The 26,602-nt window shown below is 40.2% G+C and overlaps 1 protein-coding gene across 1 annotated transcript in view; it reads right to left on the bottom strand.

The window, feature by feature from the left end:
• Positions 1–26,602, bottom strand: part of CEP120 (centrosomal protein 120) — a 1,674,147-nt gene that overhangs the window by 666,228 nt on the left and 981,317 nt on the right. The gene's annotated exons all lie outside the window — the stretch shown is intronic.

The raw sequence follows: 26,602 nt of genomic DNA on the forward strand, positions 1-26,602 counted from the left end.
AAAATATGATTCCTCCACCGGAAAAGAGGTTTTCGGTTACTTTATTGGCTACAGCAAAGACGGTACAGCTAGTGGTGTGCACACTTGCCGGATGCTAGATAGCGATACTTCCCACTCCAAAACACTGCTTCCAATCCATAGAAAACATTACATTAATCACCCTATCCTAAATAACTTAAGACCTACACTGTCCTGAATAACCTGGTTTAGGATACAGACATGCTTACTAGTGCTAAAACACTTACCTGTCTGATTACTACGAGGCTGATAGAGCTAAAGAAAAACTACTGCCTGCCTCATGGTTTCCATCTCTGTGCACCCCTAACCAAATAACGTCACAGCTGAGGTTACTTAGCACTGGGAAGCGCAAAGGCGCCATTTTTAAAGTTAGCATCCTTCCAACAGGGTGTCCTGGCATTCCGGCTTTGTGTGCTTGCCATGTAAGTACAGAATTTTACATCAGCTGCTTCTTTTTAATATATGCTCAAATCCTGATGTACTGCCATAATACGCTATCCCAAACATAGCTACTAATATGTTTAAGGTGGTTACTAGCATTGGAATCATGTGCTCTTTTTGAATTGTAACTGCAGCGTTGGTCTTTACACAGCCTTTTTGTATATACTGAGGTGCTAAACAGTAGTTCTGTAACCCCATCCAATATTGCTCAACATATTTACACAGCCAAGACTGCTGCATACCCACTGTGTACTGCTAGAGTTATTCTAACAGAGCATAAAGGGTAGAGTGCAGTAGTTTTTGCCTGTAGTGGTCAGAAATGCCAGTTAATACCTCCATATAATATTGTACCTATTGCTGTGCTCGATTTTTGAATTATTAGTCAGAAGTGCAGGTTATTACCTCATATTACTTGTTAACCCACTGTTGTGCTAACATGATTGATACTGTAAACTTGTGGTAGTTACCATACCAGCTATGTATACATGCCTTATACTGTTAGTCTGTCACAGTCTATCTTGTACTTATTGTACTCCTCTACCTTGATTCCCGGACCAGCCCCTCTTCTCCACACTGCTATTTCTCATCCTGTAAGCCTTAACCTCCTTCTACCATCACCTATTAAGCCTTTACCTAATCCTGTTTTCACCAACTAATGTCTCTCTCTCTCTCCCCTTTTCAGTTCTCGTCAGTGTGAGCTGTACGTATCACCTCAAGGTCCACTAGAAATCAGAATTTCACCCACCACCCTACCATCGCTGTGTAACAACTGATTGAGTTATCAACAAATCTTATACCTACTGCAGTGTATGTTTAATTTCCTAATTTATCTTGCTGTTATTGGCTATATCAAAGACTGTACATCTAGTGGCATGCACACTTGCTGGACGCTAGATAGCAATAGTTCCCACCCCAAAACACTGCTCCCAATCCATAGAAAACATTACACTTATCACCCTGTCCTAAATAACTTAAAGTTTAAAGACCTATACAGTCCTGAATAAGCTAGTTTCTGATACCGACAGGCTTACTAGTGCTAAAACACTTACCTATCTGATTACTACAAGGCTGATAGTTTTCTACCACCTGCCTCTTGGTTTCTACCCTCTCAGTTTGCCCTTGTTGCACTTGGACTCACTCTGCTCCCCTACCCTACCCCCAAATTCTACCCCCACTATACCTAGTTTTAAACTTAACCACAGCCACACCTTCCAACCAACAACCAGTCTCATCTTGCCATACCACATTACCAAGACAAGTGAGACACTCCCCCCTCCTTTACATTAATCCCACACTACTTATCTCTCTATCCTTATATCCCTCAGCCACTAGCAAACACAAACATATACCTCCCTCAGCATGACATCTATAAACCTAACTACTCCTTTCTACCAGTTCTCCTTTACTCCTGTTATATAACCTCTCCCCATATGACACTCCTCTTCAACACACCACTCCCCCCACCCCCCCCCACCCCGGCATACCTCCTTATATCTCAAACCACATAATTATCAACAGTTTCTTACAGCTCCAACTCTGTTCCACACCATTAGCACAGACCATCACACAAACAAATTCTTTCATCAGCTACATGCATCTCCAGTCTCACTTAAATTCACTAAGATCCAGTATAAGATCTCCAAACTCCTTCTTCACATAACTAAGCAATTAAATATCTCAGGGGACATCCATCCCAATCCTGGTCCCACTCCAACCCAAAGTTCACTAGCCAGCTCAACACAAATTAACCTTGCTCTACTCCACCAAAGGAACAAATCATCCCTTCTCCTCCTTAACAAGAATGTTAGGAGCATAACTAACAAAACTTGCAACCTACATGCCCTACTATACCACTATTCCTCTGATATAGTAACTCTTACTGAAACATGGCTAAAAACAGATATTGGTAGTAACAAAATCACTGCCCCAGGCTACTATATTCTACTCAAAGAAAGAATAAACAAAAAAGATGGGGGAGTAGCTATCTTACAGGTTCATAGGTAGGTACTAGGCTATTGGCCCAAGGGCCTATGTAAGCCTAGCCAACAAGGTTCCCTGACTTACACCATCCAAGAAAGTTATTTTCCTGTGCCACTGTCGAGCAGACACACAGAAGTGATCCCCGGGGTGTATTTCCTATTTACCATCCACTCATCAAGAAGATTCTTGAAGAGTGCTAATGAAGAACTTTGCTTGACATAGATGGGTAGCCTGTTCAGAGTATGGGAAGTCTCTGGGACAGGAATCTATCCCTCCAGCATGTCCTGTTTATTGTGGTGACAGGGTTAGGTCCCTAGAGCATGTAGCTCAGAGGGACTGGGATTTCTTTGTGTAGCATGTCCAATAGCTCTGGGTTTGACATAGATTTTTATGTTAGTCAGAGATCACCTTGGAGTAGGCGATATGCTATGGAGTAAAGCTGCAGTTTTTTGAGATGGTCAGTGTAGGGCATTTGTTTGAGGCCAGTAATCCTCTTTGTGAGGTAGTTCTGTGGTCTTTCCAGCTGCTGCAGATGTCTTGTGAGGTACATTCCAAAGGGGGTGTTGTACTCTATAATGGGTCTAATGAGTGTCGAGTAGAGGGGAGCAATGACCTCTTTTCCTGGATGAGAACCCTTTTATGATGAGGTGTGACTTCTTGACTACTGTGGCAATGTGACCATCAAAGGAGAGACTACTGTCCACCTGGGTCCCAAGGTCTCTTATCACACATTCGGTGTTAAGTAGATTGCTACCTATGTGGTAGTTCATGGGTACATAGTTTTTACCAAAGGGGATGACACTGCACTTTTTGGCATTGAGCTTGAGGCCACGGCTCTGACACCAGGCATCTGTCTCAGCGAGGCCCTTCTGTAGGATGTCCACATTATTTGGGGACTTGGCTATGGCTCCTAGGTTGCAGTCATCTGTGAACTTCATTAGCCAGAGGTCTTCTGTGTTAGCCTGTACTTCAGAGAAGTAGATACCAAACAGGAGAGGTCCCAGAACTGAACCCTGCGGTACTCCACTTGTCACTGGTTTGAGGTCAGATTTGGAGTCTGCAACTTTTACAGTGTGGGTTCTATCAGTGAGCCAGTTCGCAACCCATCTTGTGACGTAGGGATTTATACCTAGTTTAGTGAGTTTAGCTATAATTCCAGAATGGGGGATGGTTTTGAAAGCCTTGGCGAGGTCAAGATAGGCTGTGTGAACCACCTTACCCTCATCTATGGCTTTGGTGACTGCCTCAAATAAGTTGATCAGGTTCAGGAGGCATGATCTGCCTTTCACAAACCTGAACTAGGTGGGATCCAGAGTTTGGAGGTTACCAATGTCTTTGTTTCTGAGTTCCATGATGATACGCTCTATAGCCTTGCAGACCAGGCTCATCAGGCTAATAGGGAGATAGTTCCCGAGATCAGTGGTGGCTCCTCCTTTGTGGAGTGGGATAACTGTTGCTGTGTGCCATTCAGTGGGCACAAAGCCTGATGTGAGGCTATTACTGAACATGGTGCTCAGGTGGGGAGTCAGTTCATTCTGAAGTTCGTGTAAAAAGCAGCCTGGGATGTTGTCCGGTCCCATGAATGCTGTGTTTTTGGCTTTAGAGAGTGCAGCTTTTACCTGCGTAGTCTTATACAAAGACCACCTGAAACTCGAGCTCCTTGACCTCACCATCCCTGGCATTGCAAATGCTGAATTACAGCTAAATTGACCATTAACGCCAACAGACACCTCAATATTACAGGTGGATACATCCCACCAAGCAACAACATTGCCACACTTGAAAACCTGCTACAATGGTGTTCCAAATTTCTCCCTCAAGAGACCATCCTCATGGGGGACTTCAATATTGATTGGCTCCTTTGTTCCTGTCAAACTCCAATGGCACATATTAACCTTTACTGCTTTGCCCAAGTCATCACAACTCCCACTAGAACTGATAAAACCCTCTAAACATCAATCTGTACTCAACTGGATACCGATTAATACTCCTCACCTATCATTCTACTCAGGCTACTGCCCTGACAGCCCGAGTGACCATAGCCCAACTTTCCTCTAAGAGAGACCAGACCCATCTAACATCTCAAACCTCCTCCTGCACAATTAGAAGCAAAAAAAATTTTCAGTCCCAATCATTTTATCTCTAACCTAAAAAACTGTTATTGGGAACATCTCAGACACCTTCCCTTGGATGGGGCAGTGCTCTCCTTTAATGACACCTTCTTTAATATACTCAACTGCCATGTGCCAACCAGAAACACTACAGTCAAGTCCAATTATGTGCCCTGGTTAACCAAAGGAACTAGATCCCTACTCAAAACCAGAGATAAGGCCTGGGTACAGTTTCTTAAGAACAAAACCAGCACTACTAAACAAACTTTCCTTGAACTTTGAAATAAAGAATAAAACTGATTAAAATAGACAAATCCAACTACTACCACAATATCCAAACCAAACAGATTAATCCACAAAAGTTCTGGGTCTCAGTGAACAATTTATTGCAACCAGGTAAAACAACAGCTCTCACTCCTAAATTGCTTCACAGAATCCATTCAAACTCTAGCTAACAATAAAACTAGCTCAAACTCTAACTCTACTATGTCAAACCGTAATAAATACCTACAAAACTCACCCAACCAATTTAAGTTAAACCCATTCAAAACATCAAAAAAACTACTGAAATAAATTAAACCAACTACCGTAGCTGTTGATAATCTCCCTGCAGAATATCTACAAATTGCAGCAAAAGCTCTTACCCAATAGCCATATTCATAAACAGATCAATAACAGAAACATATGCCCGTACTATCTGGAAGATTTCTCACCTTCTACCACTGCACAAAGGAGGTAACTCTTGTGAACTATTGCCTTATTGCCATTATGTCACCCAAGATTCCTTATCTGTAGAAACCTGGTTAACCAACTCACAGCTTATACTAAATCCCAATAAAACCAAACGTCTGCTTTTCTCTCCAGCTAAGAGTACCTCACCCTTCATATCCTTCCACATCTTCTCAAAAAATAAAACAATGATCACTCCAACCACCCAAACCAAACTGCTAGGGATCACAATTGACAATAACCTGGAATTTGATCTCCATATAGCCCAAACCATCAAAGAAATTCACAAGAAACTTGGCCTCCTATATAGAAACTGCCAATTCCTAACAAATACAAAAGTCACAATTGCCAAAACAAATCTCCTATCAACACCCAGAAAAAAAAACAGACCTCAAAGATATCATACAACCCTACTCCGCTTCAAGATCCATATGCTGTAACAAACTACTACTGCAAGTCACTAAAGCTAAAAGCTCAGCTGGTGAATCCCTTTTCTCCAACTACACTTCCAAACTTTGGAACAACCTACCAAACCCACTAGTGACCAAATCCTCAAAAGTCCAGTTTACAAAACTCCTAAAAATCCACTTTGCAAATTCATGGCTCTGTTCCTGTGGCTCCCCTGGATAGCTCAATCCTTTGCTCTACTCTACTCATTAACCTCTCCACTAACCCTTCTAGCTTACTTTTAGGACCTTTGTAATAAGCATCATCCTGACTGCACATAACTCTTAGTAAATATTCATTATAATTGCTCCATCTACCAAACTAGATATCTCTGTATATTTATCTATTGTAGTTGTTTAATGTTACTGTGTTACCTACTCTATTAACATTGTGATTTTGTACTTTATGTCTTGGAGCTTTTCTCCACGGGCCTCCACTGAAAAAGGACACATGTCCAGTTGGAATTTCCCTGTAAACAAATGTAAAATAAAATAAAATAAATTTACATAACTTTGAAACTGACAGGAAAAAAACAGTGCTTCCATTTAAAAGTATGATACAGTCTCATGGCAATCTATTATAACACAAAAGCCACAGCTTTAAAACAACTTTCTTGAAGAGAAAAGTGATAAAACTCAAACAATACTTACAGAACGGAAGGCTTTTCCCCAAAGGGAACTTATCTGCCCATCAAAGGAACAGCACCAAGTCAACAGCCGATCCTCAAAATCCTTAGAGAAGCATTCTTTTAGGTGGCTGTAAAGCTCTAAGGGGCTTGGCGCCCAAACTTGCCCTTTAGTCATCTCAGCTTGAGCTGCCAGACAGCTTGGGTGCATGGAAGGTGCTCTGAAGCTTTGGAAGCTGTCCTGTTATATTCTTGTCAGGATATAACTAATATACCAAAGACTACTGCAGCAATAACCAATATGATGAACATTTATATACGATGGTCACTTGGGAATAAAATGGAAGCGCTCTTGCTACAGAAGATATGTAAGATAACTGTGACTTTTACTGCTGTCATGCTATCTCAGTGGACAAGGAAAACAACATAACTTCCTTATACATAGTGTAACTCATATAAAGTGGACTTGAAATGGAATCTGGGAAGAGGGAAAGATAACACTAAAACAAGATCACATTAATATGTCAGGTCCAATGTCAACCAATTTCTGGAAAAACATTAACATTTTTAGAGCAGCACCTAGGGTTATTTTAATACATTAAAACAGTTCAGAAAGCAAAGGAAAAAAAAAACACATTTTGAGTTCCAAGGTAGAGTTTTCCATTAAATGGCAAAAAAGAAATTATTACTATGAAAGCAGGAAAACTTGACTGTGATAAAATGCAACAGCAGACAATGTTAAAACAGGTGTTGGGAAAGATTGCATCATGTAATGCTGAAAAAGCATCTGACAATATCTGCATTGAGCAGACATGGGCGACATAGTAAAGTGTGGCAAAGAAACAATATAGTACATTTAATACAAACTGTGTATGAAAGAACCTGAGTAAAGTTATAGTAAATGAGTTGGGAAAAATAACAGATAAAAAGCAAAGGTACTCCCATAAGTAGGGCATTTTTTTACATTAGTAATTTAATGCATAATTAAATTAATGAGAGATTACAAGAGCCAAGAGGGAAACCACATGAGGGGTAAAGCCTCAAATAATAGATTATGTAGATTAGATAGTACCATTTACAAGAAAAAAGTTATGGACCAAAGAATCATTGCGAGAAATGGAAATTCGGTTATGTACTGTAGGGATGAGAATAAGTAAAATAAAATGAAAGGGACTGAACTACAAATCTCTATTTTTATTCTTTGCCCCTAAAATAATTCTAGTGTTAGGATGATATTTGGATAAAGGAAAGCTATGAAAAATTAGGTAAAAACATTAGAATTAGAGGTATTCTGAAGTCAAGAAGAGCTTTTAAGATGACTTCTAAAGGAAAAAAAGTTTATTCTGTCATGAAGGTATCTTGTATAAGAATATATATTTAGCGATAAAGAAAAAAAAAATTAAAAATAGAATTTGGAATAATGTGAGAATCCAGATGGAATTCAATTAAATGAGGCATTATTTACAATGTAAAACATAAAGGAGGGTTTGGAGCTGATAAAACATGTTGTTAATCTTGCATCTTTACATCTATTCTGGATTTTGAAAACAATTAGACATGACAAAGATACTTTGTTGAACAGGGCGATTATGAAAGGGTGAAGCATTATAAAGCCATCTTGACAGAATATTATATACCAGACTTTCATGAGAAATCTGGTTGAAAAAATAAAGAAAAACAACAATAGGGTAACAGAAGATATATTTAAGAATATGTGGGGATGTTCAGATTTTTTTGGAGGTTATTATATACATCGTCTATGAAGGCTCAAATTCTATATGCGTTTTGAGGAAAAGTAAATGTAATTTATGCAAAGACAAGGAAACTACACGTTTTTTGAGTGCAGAAGGGTTACAAATTTCTGGGGTTTGATAATTAAAACAACTAAAATGGAACAATTCAAGCATGTTACTGTGGGATGAATTTGTATGGATTTTATGAGATTAAGTGATAATGAAAGGTAGATAAAATGGATAAAAATTTATTTATTTTATTTACATTAGTTTACTGGAAAATTCAGACTGGACGCAGGTCCTTTTTCAGCCGATGCCTGGGGAGAAAAGCTCCACATCATGTACATGATAAATAGAGATACAAAGTTGCAGCAATAGTAAACAACATTACACATTGTTGGCTTTAATACAATAACAAGATACCGATTATCAACAGTATATACAGTAAATGTTGCAATTTAAGATAGTTTATTGTCGTTTATAATATTATTAACAAAGTTGTCAGACAAGATTTTAAAGTATGTAAAGACAACTAGCTAATTCTGACTGTGGTTAGTAGTGGCGGTAGTATAGTTGGGTTAAGAGTCTAGGTGGGGGGGGGGATAAGGATGGGGGTGTTAGTCTGGATTAGAACAAGGACAAAGCCAGTGCAAGTTTAAGGGGAATTTGAGTGCAGTCTTGAAAAGGCTGCTGGAAGGTAGAGTAGTTATAGAGGGTGGAAGATTGTTCCAAAGTTTAGATATGGTACATGAAAATATGGCCTCTCCTGATGAGTGTTTGGGTATGATAACAGTGAATTGATTTTTGTTGCTTGATCTTAGGGGCCTAGTGGAGTGATGGGTTTGGAGAAGAGTTTGAAGGGATGTATGTTCATGTTTATGGTACATCTGGCAGAGAAGTTTTGAAAAACTTGAAAGTGGACGGCAATAAGGCCTAATGGAAAAGATGGACTTTAGATCAGAAGATGTAACCCTAGTACTTAGTACAAGAATTATTACTGAAAGCTGTTAATAAGCTCCTTCCTGAGGTCAAGGATTTCATTCCCACTGCCTCCATTTGCCTTCTGTGTGACTTTGATCTAGTCCCTTAGGCAAGAAGTACACTGGGGATATTTGAAAACTGTGCTAATCTTCTCAATGGTCTCCCAGACTGCTGGCCTAGTTTCTACAAACATGACTAAGAAATATTATATAACAAAAGGTGGGAAATTAGATACGTTTAGAAGATAGTATTGATTATGGCAGGAAGATGGGAAATGACAAAGGATAATGGAGATGAATAAAATATTATTTAAACAATATGTGAAGAGGCATGTGCATAATTATAGTTTTTAAATGTGGTGTAAATATATTTCTTAGGTACATTTTGTAAAGAACCCTTTTAAGTAACATACAGTCTTTTACATCCACTTGAGCTACTACCAACTCAAGGAGATGGGATATTGGTTTAACATCTCATCCGAAGGCTAGTAATTTAGGATTGTGCACCCCCCCCCTTAAAATGCACTACAGTATTTGTACTGGAAAATACTTAACACAATATTCAATACCGTAAATGTATACCCTTAATGAGTTACTGCTATAGTGACCCTCTCCAAAGTACAATTTTATCTATGGAAAGTGAAGGGAGATCTTAACTGAAACCAACTGTGGAAACAATCTTTAAACATAAGAAATAAATGTATGATAAGAAATTACAATCTGAAAACACAAGGAATAGGTCTCAAAGGTAATAAATAAATGTTTCTAAGAAACAATAACAAATCATACAGATGACTTAAGAAGTGGGACAGACATGATGGGTTTCTTATGATATCAGGAGAAAATTTTTGGTTTAACTGCATCTGCAGCTTGCCAATAAATAAAGACGTATGTATGCTAGGTAGACAAATTGGTCACTAAATGAGTTTAACATTTGTACTTCTACATAGGCTTTACACCCTTGTCCCTCACCTCCACGATGAGTCTCCTGTGCAGTAGATGGTCAAAGCCTCGCTGAAGTCCACGTATACTACACCTAGAGCAACTTGGATGTGATCCAGGCACAGACATTTATCAAAATGGACTAGTAAAGCTGGCTTGGTCTGTCTACCAGAAATTTAGCATCCATGAAAGTGACAATTTCACCCACAAGAATTACTTCTGTTGTCACCTCAGAGAAAACCACAGAGAAGACCATAAGTAATCGGTGATTAACTGCTTGGCATTCTTTCTTGGACCTTCCTTCTTAAGTGGTGCTAAATCAACCATCCCCCTAGCTCCAACCAAGAACTCAACTTGCCAAAATCTACCCAGTCATTTTCAGCAATACTAAATAAATCATCTGGCCAATGCACCTGATTTCATTAGAACCTTGAAATAATTTGCCACATTCTCACTGGTTTTCTCTATCAATCTAGCTTTCATAAGACAAACCCACTTGGTTCTCCCAAATGAATATCCTGCTCAACGGTTCTTTTGAAAAATGTGATTATTGCACTCAGTACATCACAGTTCTGTGGCTGATTTATTCAATTTCCAAAAGCCCAAACGACAGCACCAAAGCACTTAAAGCCATGTGGCCACCTTTTTGACCTTAACCATCCTCTTCCCAAAATATAGCCAGCTTATTCTTTGATTTTAGCTGAATTTTTCCTAGCCTCTTCATATATCACACTCACCTTAGCTCACTTAGCTAATGCATTTGACTATGAACTGCAGCCTGCATACTCATCAAAATGTTTTTAAACATCTTTATTAAATTCTTACATTGCAGACATAGGTCCAGATACAATGACAGAAAAGAAAACAAACCATTTACTTTCATGCATTATACACATGCGCTTTCTTTTTAACAATTTTTATTTACTCCAATGGACTTCCAAAATGGCTGCACATTGAGTAACAGCTTATTTCTACCTCTCCCAGTGTGAAAGCAGAAACTCAGCAGAGGCGGCCAGCAGACTTGAGTTTATGGGTAAATTTCAGTAACTGACTAGTAAATGCACTGACTGGATGCCAGGAACAAAGAAATACAGAAGACCTGGAGAAAAAAAAAAACAGCTACAAAAAGTGAGAAATAAACACTGACTGGTGACAGTTCTGCAGCTGTTCAGCAAAAAAAAAAAAGCAATGCAACCTTCAGACACGACTTCCAGTAACCTACAGGAAGACAACTGCACACAGACCTGGTTAAAATAAGCAAAACACTGATAGAGTATATCAACGCCACAAAAGGCTGGAAAAAATGAAAGAAGCTTTAAACAGGTATTCAGATGAGATGATACACCTGCAAAAATCAGAGGTTGAAATAAAGGAAAGGCTGGCTGAATATGAGACTGCTCAGGAAGAGAGGTTTCAAAAAAATAACAGAATTAGAAGACAGGCACACACGGAAAACCTGAGATTTTCAGCTATACCAGAGATGATGGAAGGAACAGACTGCATTAATTTCATGAAAGCACAAATAAGGAAATGGACTGGCATTCTACAACAGCAGAGCACACTGTGAGTATGCTCAAAACATGACTATAAGGGAAACAACCTACACCATTGATAGTAATGATGCAATCCTACCAGCATAAGGAGTTGAGTCAGACAAAATTGTGACAGGACAAAGTACTAAAAGTGGGAGACAGCAGGGTGTTTGTGGAGAATGAGAACTCATTTTACACCAGACATAAGAGGAGCAAATTTATTCCACTATTCAGGAAATGTCAATATGCAGTTGTGAGATTTAAACTGCTGCACCCAGCTGCCTTCAAGGTATTCTTCCCTGGAGGGACAAAATAATTTTTTGATGAAGTACATGCTAAGGAGGAAATACAGAAGTTTGCCCAACAAAAAGTAAGCTGTGAAACAGAAGGAGATTCTGCTTCTTGTTCTTCTGGTAATAAAGATCACAGAGGGACTGTACCTATGAAACCTTTTCAAAACTTTCAACAGAAAATGTTGGAGAGAAGGAAGGGAGCACAAGAGTTGACTAGAAGAATCCAGAGTACATTGGAAATGAAGCAGAGACAGGATTTCAGAGAGGAACAGTAATAAAACCAGTAACTTAATATGGGATTACAAAGCAATAATTATAGTTGTGAAATATGACAGAACAAGAAAACCTGGAAATACTGGACTTTTTCAGAGACTGCTGGACTTGGGGGGACTCTAAAGCATATGCCCCACTTCATGTCATTAATGTTCGGAAAAGTGCATTGGGGGGGCAAGAGGAGGGAAAAAGTTAACTGTAAGTAAAGATTTTTTTCTTAAATAGTACCAATTTTGTGGCATGTGGTATTCTTTACATGCCATACAGTAAAGTCTTTTTCAGTTATTTTCAAGTGAAATGTGGATTGTAAATGGGTGCGTTTTTTTTTTCCTTTTCTTTCTCCCTTCTCTTTCTCTTCTTGTTCAGTTTTAAGAAATTTAGGCACTTCAAATGTATAAAAAAGCCTCATTAAAAAGCATGACAAAAGAAAAATTAGTGTGCTTTTTCTCATTTTGCATGGGGAAATGACCAGATTAAAGACCTTAGACAGATTTATTAACAACTTTTAAGACAGAGCTAATAGATGAAAAAGAACATTGAATATTACCAGACTTTTTTCTAGCAAATACATGTAACCTCAGTAACACTTCTGCAGCTGGTCTTCATGTTTCCATGGAGACAATCTGATAAAGACAAACTGGTTGCAGTCTGATGGAGAGTGATTGGCTGAGGGAAAAGAAAAGAGAAACAGGCTAAGAGGTAATGTTCTCTGAAAGCAGTCAGGGGTTTTCCCAAAGTAGTTAATGTTCTCTAAAAACATTCAGGGGGTTTCCCAGCTGGGAGAGCTATAAATATATGACAAAACCAATCAGCACTTAGTAGCAGTACAGGCTGCACCATGCATCTTTGCATGGATGACCTTTCTTTTAGGTTAACTCAAGTATGTGAGTGTGGCTGCCAGTTTGGGACTTTTGTTCCTATTACGAGGGTAAAACTTCAATATTTGAAAGTGTACATAGTTTTGTGTGCTAGTATTAAGTTAGGTTTTAAATGGGTACTTGGGATGGGTTTTTAGGACTTTCAATAAAACAAAAATTGTTATGACATAGGCTCAAATGTATATGATAAGAAACTGTATAAAAGTTCAACCTGCCAAACAGTGTATGAATGTAACACAAAAGCTGGAACTAAACATTTAACAAAAAAAGGTGTTACACATAAAAAGTGGGAATAATAACTTTTTAATACAATGATGATTAATGTCTTTTAAATATTAAATGGCCTCACAGATAAAAACTAGAAAGATTAGTGAACTATATTAAAAACTGTAGAGTGCAAATAGCTATGTTACAGGAGTCACACTTAGAAAGAATTGAACATGTTGATAAATAAAGGTTTTCAGGATGGTTAATTCAGTGGAATACTTGGGACAAAGGAAAAGAAGAGTACATATATTAATTGCAAGAGGAGCTCCAACAGTGATGGACAATAAAAAGAGATAATGGCGGATTTGTAGTGCTAAGGGGCTACTGGCAAGGGAGGAGAATTACACTGGCATGTATTTACATTCACCTAAAATTGCTGCAACGGAGCATAAGAAAATTCTGGAAGAAATAATCATTATTCAGCAAGGAATATTACTTATTGGTGGTGAATGGAACTTGATTTGCAGCAGTGAAGATGTGTTGGGGGGGTGAAGGGAAAATATAACAAAGGAGGGTAGACCTTTGAAGAATTTTATGAAAACATTTGACATGGAAGATGTGAATTCAGTAACAGGAGTTTGGAGTGAATTTATATGTTACTCCAAAAGAAATAAAAATTGGGCTAGGCTAGACAGAATTTACATTTCACAGGAACATGAGCATTTAAATGAAGGTCCTGATACCAACCCAATAGCTATTTCAGATAAAGCATCAATAATAGCTAAAATAAAAGCACAGGGTAATGAAATAAAAATGAGACAGTGCCACATTCCCACTTATCTGTTCAAAAGAGGAATTTAAGGAATGAGTAGTGGAGAATATTCAGGAGCTGTTAGGATAGAAATTTATTCTGAAAATATAGCTAGGGAGTGTGATAAAATTAAGGGGGAGTTTAAAAATAGGATGGAAATAAAAGAAAGGGAGCTATGATTCACAAGTAACAAGAATTATTTAGAGGGACTAACAAATGTGAAAGTATTGCAGAATGAGGGGAATCTCACAGAACATGAAGAAAATCAACTGCAGAATGCTAGGCAGAAAATAAGGGATTACCTCGATAATATGCACAAGCTTAGAAAGATTGCTGTTAAGCAACTGTTTTTTTTTTTTTATAACAACACTAGAGAACAAAAACTTTTAGCACAACTTAGGCAACAGAAACTAGAAAGGGCTGTTGCTAAACTTAAAGCGGGTAACAACAGATCCTGTAGAGGTATTAGAAATATTTTGGAAATTCTATGAGTCTTTATAAAGCAGAGAAAAATGAAAATCAGGAAAAGATACAAATGGAAATGTTTATGAAAGAAATAATTACACCAAGGTTAGAGGCAGATGAGCTCAATTACTAACAGTTAGGATAGGAGGAGATGAGATAAAAATTGTGATGTATAGCCAATCTACAGGGAAGTCCCCGGGAATAGATGGCATTCCTGTGGAAATTTGGAAGCTAGGAGGAAAAACTGATAAAAATCTGGATGGTTTTGTTCAACAATATCTTAAGAGGAGGAGAAGTACCACAGTCCTGGAAAAAAGCAGTGGCAACTGTAACACCTAAAGAGGGCAAGGATCCATCAGATCCAGCTTCATACAGGCCCATTTCAATACTAAACTATGATTATTAAGTGTTCATGTCTATAATGGCTAAAAAAATTGCAAAAGTATGCCAAAACTGATAGGTATGGATTAATGTGGTTTTGTGGAGGGGAGGCAAACATTTGACATTAACATAACACTAATGATCGAGAGGGAAGCAGAATGTAAGAAAATATAATTGTTCTTGGTGGGTCTTGATGCAGAGAAAGCATTTGACAGAGTAAGCTGAGATTTTATGAGCAGGGCAATGGAAGCATTTGCATTTCCTGAAAAATTATAAGATTGATTAGAAGAATATATGAGGGATTGGAGGTGAAAATTAATGTGGGTGGGGTCCTCTCTGATAATTCCTTCTTGAGCAGAGGAACCAGGCAAGGGTGTCCTCTTTCCACTCTATTATTTATATTATACTTAGAACCACTGGCAAAGAAAATAAGGGACTCAGAAATTCAAGGATATAACTGGTATGGTAGTCAAGAATAGCTGGCTTTATTTACAGATGATATTATTTTATACTTGACAAAACCAGAAAAAGACATCACATTGTTATGGAACATTTTGAGACAGTTTCAGATCTTTTTGGGATAAAAAATTAATGAAGCTAAAATAAAGGCAATAGTGGCAAAGTAAGTACCCATACATGGACTGGTTCAGGAGTACCCACATTTATAGGGACATGAAATATTTAGGAGTATGGATTAAAAATGATTCTAGTTTGTCAAAGCATATATTCTTCCGGATATTGGCCAAGGCTCTTGCCACCCCCATAGTGCCTTTTTTAGGCAAGGCTCAAATGACAAACCTACCTCCCTAGAAAACACAAGTGGAAAAAAACTAAGGGTAATGCTGCTCAGTGTCAGAAGTCTAAACCTCAAGATGCACGCCCTCGAAGCCCTCCTCAGTATGGAGAACATTGATGTCTGTGCAGTGACTGAAACCTGGTTCAAGGCTCCTGAGAGCACCCCAGCACTATCAGGATTTACCTCATATCATGCTTTCCGGCCCCAAAACTTGGACCGAACCACAAAAGGAGGGGGAGTATCCATATTCATCAAAGATACCCACACCTCCAGGTTAGTGGCAACGCACGAAGCATCAGAGACCATCCAGGTGCAACTAACCATAGGCAAAATTGCCTTACAGTTTTGTAGCATGCTACAGACCACCCTCTCAAACTCGGGAACCCCACACAGCCTTCCTGAAGACACTGGAGAGTATGAATGTCTCTCCAAATACCATCATTTTGGGAGACTTCAACTACCCAAACATAGACTGGGAACATTACTCAAGCCCCAACACCCTAGCCCAAAGGTTCCTAGAATTCATAAACTCAAATGCAATGGAACAACTAGTCACCATTCCCACAAGAGGAGACAATATACTAGACCTGATCATCACAAACATGGGGACAAAATGCTCCACACCGGAAGTATATCCCTCTTTGGTAAGATCAGACCATAAATTAATCTCACTGGAAATCCACATCCCGCCCCCACCCCCTGCACAAAAGACCACAGTGAGGAACTTCTCAAACGCTAACTTCACACTTCTTAAGACTGAAGTGGTATCCTTCAAGGCCCCTGGGCCAGTGGAAACCACAACCCACACTGCTGAATCCTTTGCAAATGCCTTCTACGGGCACCTTCAAGAATGCATGGATCATGCAATCCCAAATAAAACCAAGACCCATTCCCCCAAAGGCAGGCGCCCGGTCTGGTGGACCCCAGCCATAAACAAACTTTACAACAGGAGGAGGAAGCTACTACATGACAGAGCAAAATCCCTAAAAGGGAAGGCATCTCTGATCAGTACTAGCAAAAAACTACGATCACTCATAAAATCATCCAAGGCAAACTTTGAGAGAAAAATCGCAAAAGACAATCACAAGGCCTTCTTTAGCTATGTTAGAAACCTGGGTGGAAACTCCCAGATATGCTCAGAGTTAGTCCAAAATGACACAAAATACACTGAACCCACTGACATTGCCAACATTCTGGCAGACAGGTTCAGTGCAAATTTCTCCCCCCCCCCCCCCAACAGAGTGTAGCCTCCCCAACATCTCAGATGCCCAGGTGAGAGCCGCCCTCTCTAAAGCTAAAAACACAGCATCAATGGGACCGGACGGTGTCCTGGGCTGTGTGCTACATAAACTCCAAGAGGAACTAAACCCACACATAAGGCTGCTGTTTAATCTTAGCCTTACTACAGGATACATACCCAAAGAGTGGCGTACGGCAACAGTGGTCCCACTTCACAAAGGCGGTGCTTCTACGGACCCTGGAAATTACCGCTCCATAAGCTTGACGAGCCTGGTCTGCAAAGCTATGGAGAGGATCATTATGGAACTCATAAACAAAGACATTGGGGACCTACAGACATTGGATCCTACCCAATTTGGCTTTGTCAAGGGCAGATCCTGCCTTTTGAACTTGGTCGACTTTTTTGAAACAGTCACTAAGGCCATTGATGAGGGTAAAGCAGTTCACACAGCCTACCTTGACCTTGCAAAAGCCTTTGACACAATACCCCACTCGGGCATCATAGACAAACTCACCAGCTTAAATATAAACCCACATGTCACAAGATGGGCTGCAAACTGGCTCAAGGACAGAACCCACAGGGTCAGAGTTGCTGGAGCTATGTCAGACTCTAAGCCAGTCACAAGCGGTGTCCCACAGGGCTCAGTCCTGGGACCCCTCTTATTCGGCATTTATTTTTCCGAGGTACAGGCAAACATAGGAGGATTGTGGCTGACAAAGTTCGCAGATGACTGCAAACTGGACACCATAATTGATACTCCAGCGGACACAAACATCCTTCAGAGAGGCCTCATAGAAACGGATAATTGGTGCCAGAGCCATGGCCTTAAGCTGAACGCCAAAAAATGTATAGTCATACCCTTTGGGAAAAACAAGGTACCCACAAATTACCACATAGGTGGTAATCCATTAAGTACGGAAGAGGTAATCAGGGACCTAGGGACCCGGGTTGACAGTAACCTTTCATTTGACACTCACATTGCCAAAGTGGTTAGGAAGACCTTCTATATTGCCCACCTTATCATGAAGGGTTTCACATTTAGATCAAGAGAGGTCATTGTGCCCCTGTACTCTTCTCTTATCAGGCCAATAATTGAGTACAATGCCCCATTTGGGATGTATCTCACCCGACACTTGCAGCAGTTGGAAAGACCCCAAAAGTTCCTCACCAAGAGGATAAAGGGTCTTAAACATATGTCATATGCTGCCCGACTGAAAAAACTCCAGCTCTATTCAGTCGCATACCGCCTACTCAGAGGTGATCTGTGCCCTGACATACAAGGCCATGTCCAATCCGGAATTAATGGACATGCTCCACCTCAGAAAATCCAAATCCATCAGAGCCACGAGAGCAAGAGACTTAAACCTCAACACAGAAATAAATAGGACGTGCTGGAGGGACAGATTCATAACCCAGAGGCTCCCTACACTCTGGAACAGAATCCCAGTCCATGTTAGGCAGAGCCCCTCACTGACTCTATTCAAGAGAAATCTTGACGAGTGGATGGGAGATCGTAGGTTTACCCCGGGGGTCATCTCTGTGTCACTACTAGACAGAGGCACAGTAAACTAAACCCTAAAAGGGCGCAGTATTCTCATCCTAAGGGGTGGTGAAAGCCACACACACTCTGGCTAGGCTTATAAATGCCCTAGGGCAGATAGCCTAGTACGAACCTATGAACCTATATGAGAAGAGACTAAACAAAAGATAATACAAAAATTGAGAAAAAGAAAGCTTTGCTATATGGATTGTAAGATACAAGCAGTTAAAATGTTTTTAGTCCCTGTAGTCTTATACATAGGTCAGGCATATTTTTATCAACCAGAGAAGCTGTGGGTAGCAATTAATAAAGAGCTGGAGGACTTTATCTGGGAGAGGAAGACGGCAAGAGTCGAGTGGGATAAGCTGATTCTTCCAGTAGAACAAGGTGGACTGGGATTACCCAATTTGAAGGGGTATTTCAGAGCTACACAGTTGAGACTCCTACACATAGCAAAAGCAGAAAATTATAATTCAAAGTGGAAAGGGATGATGATGAAACATGGGAGAAGCTCAAGAAACAAGGAAAGACTGGGATTTTGGATGCAGGCCTTTAAGGAGAATAACAATAATCATGCAGAATATTATATCCATAAAGTAGCAAAATCTACTCTAAGAACTAAACCAAGACGGAAATGGAGAAAGGAGATTCTGCTGATAGGATTATAATCAATTAGTGATACAGACAATAGGCAAGAGGGGGCTGGAATAATAGAAAACTGGCAAAGGAACCAAGGTACTGGGAGCAAATAACTAGAGAAGGAAAGATGAGAATGTGAAGACGCCAAGAATTTATTTGGATTGCAGGTTAGATATTACCTTTTCTAGCAGGGATTGATATCAGAGTACAGTTGAAGAGAAAGAAATAAGGGGGGTCCTAAACAAAAGACCAGCACTGAGAGTTTTTAAAAGAACTTAGAACAGAAGCTACCATTAAAAAATGAATAATTAGTAGAGCATATATAATATTGCATGATAACTATAAGAATCAATCAGAGGAGGTTAGAAAGGATTGGGAAGAGAGACTGAATAAGCAATTCACAAAGAAACAATGGGAGGATATATGCATGTCTCCCAAATATGCAACAAAATCTAGAAGATTCTGGATTTTTGCCTGGAAATATTTACACAGATATGTTTTATACCCCAAGTAGACTCCAGAGAATGCTCCCTCAGGTAGACAGTAAATGTTGGAAGAGTGAAGTGGAGGAAAGAGGTAACTGGCAACATATTTTCTGGGAGTGCGATGAGTTGGCAGACTTTAAGGATTCCCTGTGGGATGCACTGTCAGAGATGCTGGGTAGGCATATTGGTTTGACGAGGGAGATAATTTTTTTGAGCTATGATACAGAATCAGAATTGCCTAGACATGGTAAGGCCTTGCTGTGTCTAATAATGGTGGCTGCCAAAAAAGCAATTAGTAGAAAATTGAAATCAAAATCTAAACCAACTATACTGGAAGTAGTGAATATAATAACAGAGATAAAACAACTGGAATTGAGATATTTAGAAAAGGGTAGGAGCAAACTACATAGGAAAAAAATGGGAATGGTGGGAACAATACATACAAGGGAGGAATGAGGTCTAAAAGGCAGCAGGACATAAATGAACTATGTAATGTTTGAGTGAGAAATATTGGGTAGATAAGTGATGTATAATGTCTGCAACTGGGTGTGTGTCAGTATGGTTTGTGATGTAAAATGCTTGTGAATAGGATTGTGTCTGTGTAGTTTGTTTTAATTTATATAAATGTATGATTGCCTATGTAGTAAGTGAGGATTTAATGATTATGTTTCTTGTCTAAAAAACGGGTCTACCTGAGATGGTCGACAATTCATTTGATCGACTTTTATTTGGTCGACAATTCATTTGATCGACAGGCAGATTTGCCCCCCTCCCCAGTGTTGTGCTTCCCTGGAGTTGTTATATATAGTAAGGTGGGGTGTGAGGGGTGAAGCCCTCCACATTAAACTGCTTGTCGATCAAATGACTTGTCGACCAAATGAATTGTCGACCATGTGAAGTAGACCCCTAAAAAACATAAAGCTTAGGTTATATGATGTATAGCAATATATGTGAAGTATAATGTTTATGTTAATATAGTTTGATTACTTTTTATGAATGTAAATCTGTGTATGTTGCAAGTGATAATTCAATAAAGGTGTTTGGACAAAAAAAATATTTACTCCAACATTACTAGAAATGGCTCAATTCCTAACTTTTCTTAAACCTTACTTCTCCATCCAAGCATTTTCCTGAGTGCAATATTCACAAAAATCCCATATATTTCTATGTAGCTTGATCTTCCCCTTTACTAAAGTTCCCACCGCCAGTTATTTTTTTCCCCTTCACAATATTCAGTACTTCAACTACAGGGGGTTTAGATTTTGATTTTCAAAGAACTGTTTTTTGGGAAGTCAATAGCATTATACTTAGGTCTTACCTTGCCTGGGCAATTCACATCCTATTGCATCCTCAGCAACTTGATCATAAAACCACAAAATGAATCACCCAAAACTCAAAGTCATGCTCGTACTGAATCACTGCAGACTCAGCCAGGTAAAGTAGTAAAACACATAATGCCAACCTCCACTATACAAGCAGTATTACTGTTTGTTAAAGTCACATTTTAATATGCAACAGATGAGCTGCCAAAAAGGCAAGACATCCAAAGAATACTTCTCTGTAGGCTCTAGAAGAGTATATACGAATGATCATGGAAAGCAGTGCCAAACTACTGTGAGACAGAAAATCTGGAAAAATCATAACTTTCCCTAAATGATTCAGGGACCTAAAGAAACAATGTGATGAACCAATGCTAAGACAGTACCTAAAAAAGGTTTATCAGTCCACTTCATATGGAAAACCCAGCAAAGAAACTACTAGGTACATTTATTAAGCACTTTTGTAATCAATGGCTTGAAGAAAGATGGTTTCAATGGCTTGAAGAAAGATGGTTTCCTATCAGCAATGGTGGTGTTCTGAAAGACTGAGGAACAGAGGAGCATCACCTGGTGTGAATCACAGAAAAGCTCCAAATAAAGACAGTGACAATGATGTCTTACAACTGGGCTACAGAAGCGGATTTGATGGGCCATCCTCAAAAAACAGGGGGGGTCTGATTTTATAAATACCACCAGAAAAGGCAAACTTTCCTTTAGGATCACAGCAAGTTACTAGGCTACTGGCCCTAAGGCCCTCATAAGCCTAGCCAATAAATTAGCCCATGTTCCCACAACTCAACACCTGATGCCCCTGTCCAGCAGGGACACAGGTGGAATCCCTGGGGTGTATTTTCTATCTCACATCCAGTCATCCAAGTTTTTCTTAAAGAAGTGTAATGAAGTACTCTGCTTGACTTGGAGAAGGAGTCTATTCCACAATGGGGGGAGTCTCAGGGAGACAAATCTGTCCTGCCAGCAAGTCCTATTGATGTCACAGACCAAGTTGAGGTTTTGCATGCAGGTCACGTGAGTGGAGTTTGTCTTGCGGATATGCAGTGATTTCATCAAGGTGAGGTCAGAGAATGATCTGTATGCCAGACATAGATCACTTCTGAGGAGTCTGTATGAGATGGAGTAGAGGGACAGGTCTTTTAGCCTGTATAACACAGATTTTTTTGAGCTCTGGATTTTCCTGGTCAGGAACCTCTGTGGTCTCTTCAGCTGCTGCATGTAGTTCGTGAGGTACATGCCGAAAGGGGCAATAAACTTGAAGATGGGCCTGATGACAGTGGAATACAGGGAAGTTATGACTTCCTTGTTCCTGGAAAAAATACCCTTACTAATGAGGTGAGCCACGTAGAAACTCTCCTTACAATGGAGGCAACATGGTGGTCAAAAGTCAGACTGCTCTCAACTTGGGTGCCCAGGTCCTTCACAAGTGCTCGCATGCTTAGGATGTTATTAATGTGATAATCTGAGGAGACGTCACTCTCCCCAAAGGGGATGATGATGCATTTTTTGCCATTTGGTTTGAAGCCGTGTTTCTGGCACCAGTCATTTGTCTGGGTAAGACCCATTTGTAGTAAGTCTACATCACTAGGGAGAGTTGATGACAGCACTCAGCTTGCAGTCATTTGCAAACCTGGACAGCCATAGACCTCTGGTTTTGGCTTGCACCTCAGAGAAGTATGTCCCAAACAGCAGGGGCCCCAAGACTGATCCCTAGGGTACACTGCTCATTACATCTCTACTACTTGAGGTAGCTTCCCCTATTCCGACTGACTGAGTTCTATCAGTGAGCCAATTAGCTACCCATCTGGTCACATACGGATTTACGCAAAGCTGTGGTAGTTTATCTATTATGCCTGAGTGGGGAATAGTGCCGAAGGCCTTGGCCAGGTTAAGTTAGGTGGAGTGCACCATCTTCCCTCATCCATGACTATGGTGACTGACTCAAAGTCGTCTACCATATTTAACAGGCATGACCTCCCCTTGACAAAACCAAACTGTGTGGGATCAAGCGTTTAGAGGATGACGATGCCCTTGTTAATGTGGTCCATGATAAAGCATTCCATGGCCTTGCAAATCAGGCTAGTTAGGCTGATGGGTCTATAATTGCCTGGATCAATGGATGCTCCACCTTTGTGAAAAGGGATGACGGTGGCTGTCCTCAAATCATCTGGGATGAACCAGATACTCAGGCTTAGGTTGTATAGGGTGTGCCTAGTGGTGCTGCGAGTTCCTTCGCTGAGTTGATGTAGGATGCAGCCTGTGATGTTATCGGGTCCTATGGAAGCTGTGTTTCTAGCCTTTAAGAGGGTGATAATGACTTGTTCCCTAGAGATCAGGGGTGGTGGGCAGATGCTGGGGATATCCTGCTTACTGATGGGGGGGGACAGAGGGGCAAAGTTTTCACTGAACCCGTCTGCCAGTAGATTGGCTATATCCATGGCACTTGTGTACGTGGTATCCTTGACCATCAGTTCTGAGTAGATATGGCTGTTTCCCCTTAGATTTCAGACGTGTGAAGAAGGCCTTATGACTGCCTTTAGTAGATGTGGCCAATATGAACTCAAAGTTAGCTTTGGAGGACTTCACTAATACCCTTATTTGTCTGTTTAGGCCAAAGAGAGATTGCTTCCAATTTGGCATCCATTCCTTCTTGGTCTAGGACAACAATTTTTTTTCCTTTTGTTGTAGAGTTTATTTATAGCCGATGCTCACCAGACAGGTTTACTCTTAATTGAGGAGGAGGATGTTGTCCTGACAGGTATTCCTGAATCCATGCATTTACATAAATGGTTGTAGAATACTTTGCTGTACGTTTGGACTTTACTGCCAGTTCCTAATGTTGGGGAGGGGGCTGTAAAGCTATTTGGACCTTCCCTCAGGAGGCTGTAATCAGCTCTGGAGAAGTTTTTTGTTTAACCCTAGCTGGGGGGGGGGGGGGGTTACAGGAGATGGTGATTTCAAAGGTGACCACTTTATGGTCTGATCTTACCAGGGATGATGACAATGTGGGCATGCTACAGTGGTTTCCTGTGTTGGTTAGTACCAAGTCCAAGATGTTGTCATCTCTTTTGGTGGTGTCAACCAGCTGTTCTAAGGCATTGGCACTGACAAAGTCATGGAATATTTGAGCATTTGTGTTCTGGCTCGAGTAGTTCTTCCAATCAATGGTTGGGTAGTTAAAATCGCCCAGGATCAGGGTATAGGGTTGAATCTTGATAGATTTGAAGAGGTTTAGAGAGGCATCATGGGCATCCTGAGTCAACACTGGGGACCTGCAGCTAACTATGAATTGAATAGGGGTCTTGTCAACCATTAACTGCATCTGGAGTGTCTCCTGTGCGTCATACTGTTTGACTAGTCTGGAGGTGTGTACATCTTTAATATATATTGAAACACCACCTCATTTGGCTTTGCTGCCCTCAGTTTGGGGTCTGTATGTAGATAGGATGAGTAACCAGCTAAGGTTGGGGTGCACTCCGCAGCTTTGAACCAGGTTTCTGTGACTGCACAAATGTCAGCATCTTCCAGGATTAAGAATGCTTGCAATGACTGCAGTTTCATGTTGAGACCCCTAGCATTCAGCCGCATGACCTTTAAATTGTATTTAGATGAAATTCTCATGTAGGTAGTTTTTACCTCAAGAGATTGCCAAAAAAGGCACTATGGGGGAGGCAAGAGCAATTACCAGGACACTGAAGCCCAAGAGAGACAGTTGCAGGCCATCTCTAGCAAAGCATCGTGGTCTGTAATGACAACATAAACTAAACTACTGAAAAAGCGCCACTAGACAAACTTAGTTGTGGTTTTACACCAGAAACTAAGCCAATTGTTAAAGTCAATTACGTCAGAATGTTGCTTAAGGCTAGTGACATACCTGCCTGGAACACATTTGGTGAGCTCGATCATGTCTCTCTTCATATAGTCCAGAGAGGTATGTCTCAAGTCATTCACTCCAACATGTACTATGACAGAGTCATAGGAGAACTTGTTGAGTGACTTCAGTGCATGGGTGATGTGGCAGATTTTGGCACCTGACAAACAACTTACTGTGACTTTCTCCTTTTCCAGCCTGGTGGGCACATCTGTGCGTCTCACAATGGAGTCTCCTAGGATTACTATATTGGGTTTATGGTTAAGCTTTTACCGTTATAGCCTCTTCTCATAAGATTGCAAATAATGCATTCCTTGGAATAGCAGAAAAATAAATATTTGGTGCAAAAATAAAATGAAATTCACCTCACCAAATTACTTCATTCTGGTCAATCAGGCCATCAGAAAGGAGATGGCAATCTGAGATTACATAAAAGGATACAATACAGTCTGCAAAAGAATGTCACCAAAGCTGTGGCAGATCAGTAGGCATCAGGATTGCCTTGTAGTGAAATTTCTTAATCAGAATAGTTTGAAATACCAACAGGTGTTTCTTATAGTAGCTTCATCAACTCCCTATGGCAAACATGTCAGTGGCAGAGATTGTATTAGCCAGGTGGTGCATACCTCTCAAACTCTGATGATTAAAAATCTTAACGGAGACCTTCAAAAATCCTAACACAGGTCAGCCCTGTGACATAGTGAGATGGATACCAACAGATGGCCCATGTTCAGTTAGAGGCAAGGGAGAGTCTGTGACCTACATGAGAAGAAAGCTTGAGCAACTGATACCAGCTCAGTCATAATCAGGTGGAGAAAGGTTGCCAAGATGTGTGTTATCAGCCTGGTGGTGGCCATGCTGGCTATCACTGCATCAGGCACAGACTTCCCTGCCAAGTCTGGAAATAAGAGAGCTGTATGCGTGTGGGAAGATGCACACCTCCTCCCCTGACTGAGTAGCCACACTGAATTTCCAGACAGCTTAGGGGATAGATCACACTTAAGGATTAGATAGCTGTCCTGTTCCTTACCATCCAAGTCTCACTACTAATGGAATGGATAAGATGACAGGGCTTCTTGAACAGGAAGGAATGGGCCATAATTCATTTGGCAAAGCCCAAGGATACCTGGCTCCTGTCCACTAAGAACAAATGGGATGACTGGGTGCAAGCAGTAGAGACACTGGGCAGTGAGGAGGGGGGGAATATAAACATTACTCCTTTCTCATTGTTCTCTAACTGAAGATCTTCATTTTGAAAAAATGTATGCCTAGTGAAAGAGAGTTTTTCTATACTGGTTCAGTTCAGTTATTATGTTTATACCTTTAAACAGTCCTATTTTATAAAGAAAGTTTGGGAAAAGTAACTTTAAATGTGAGTGAAAAAAAACATGCTATTACATTTAAATTATAGCAGCTGAGAAGTATAAAGTGGTGGACAACTAAATGAAGATTATTTCTAATGTAAATCACAGTACACAATAAATGTGGCAAGGTCCAAAGTTAGACTCCTACCCAACAATTAGACAGCTAAACCTCAAGTTAAAGCTGTTGATGTGAAGATCACAAACAGTGTGAGACTTACCTTTAAGCTGTCAAAATGTGTAGAGGCTTCAAATGGTTTTGTAGCACAGAGAAGTGAAGCCTAGCTGTGACTCAGATGACCACAGATTGATTAGTGGCTTGGGTGTTGGAGTATCCAGTCATGGAAGGATGAGTGTGATGGGAACAAATGGACTGACAGATCACACAAGGGTTGAAGCACAGCAGGCAGAAGGGAGAAAATGTAATACAAAAAGGTGTATATGCTTCAACCACAATCTTAAACAGACAATTCATGAAGTTTAGAGTATAAGT

The sequence above is a fragment of the Protopterus annectens genome, chromosome 2.part0 (assembly GCF_019279795.1).
Source record: "Protopterus annectens isolate FY-2018-M chromosome 2.part0, PAN1.0, whole genome shotgun sequence".
In the NCBI taxonomy this organism is placed as follows: Eukaryota; Metazoa; Chordata; order Ceratodontiformes; family Protopteridae; genus Protopterus; species Protopterus annectens.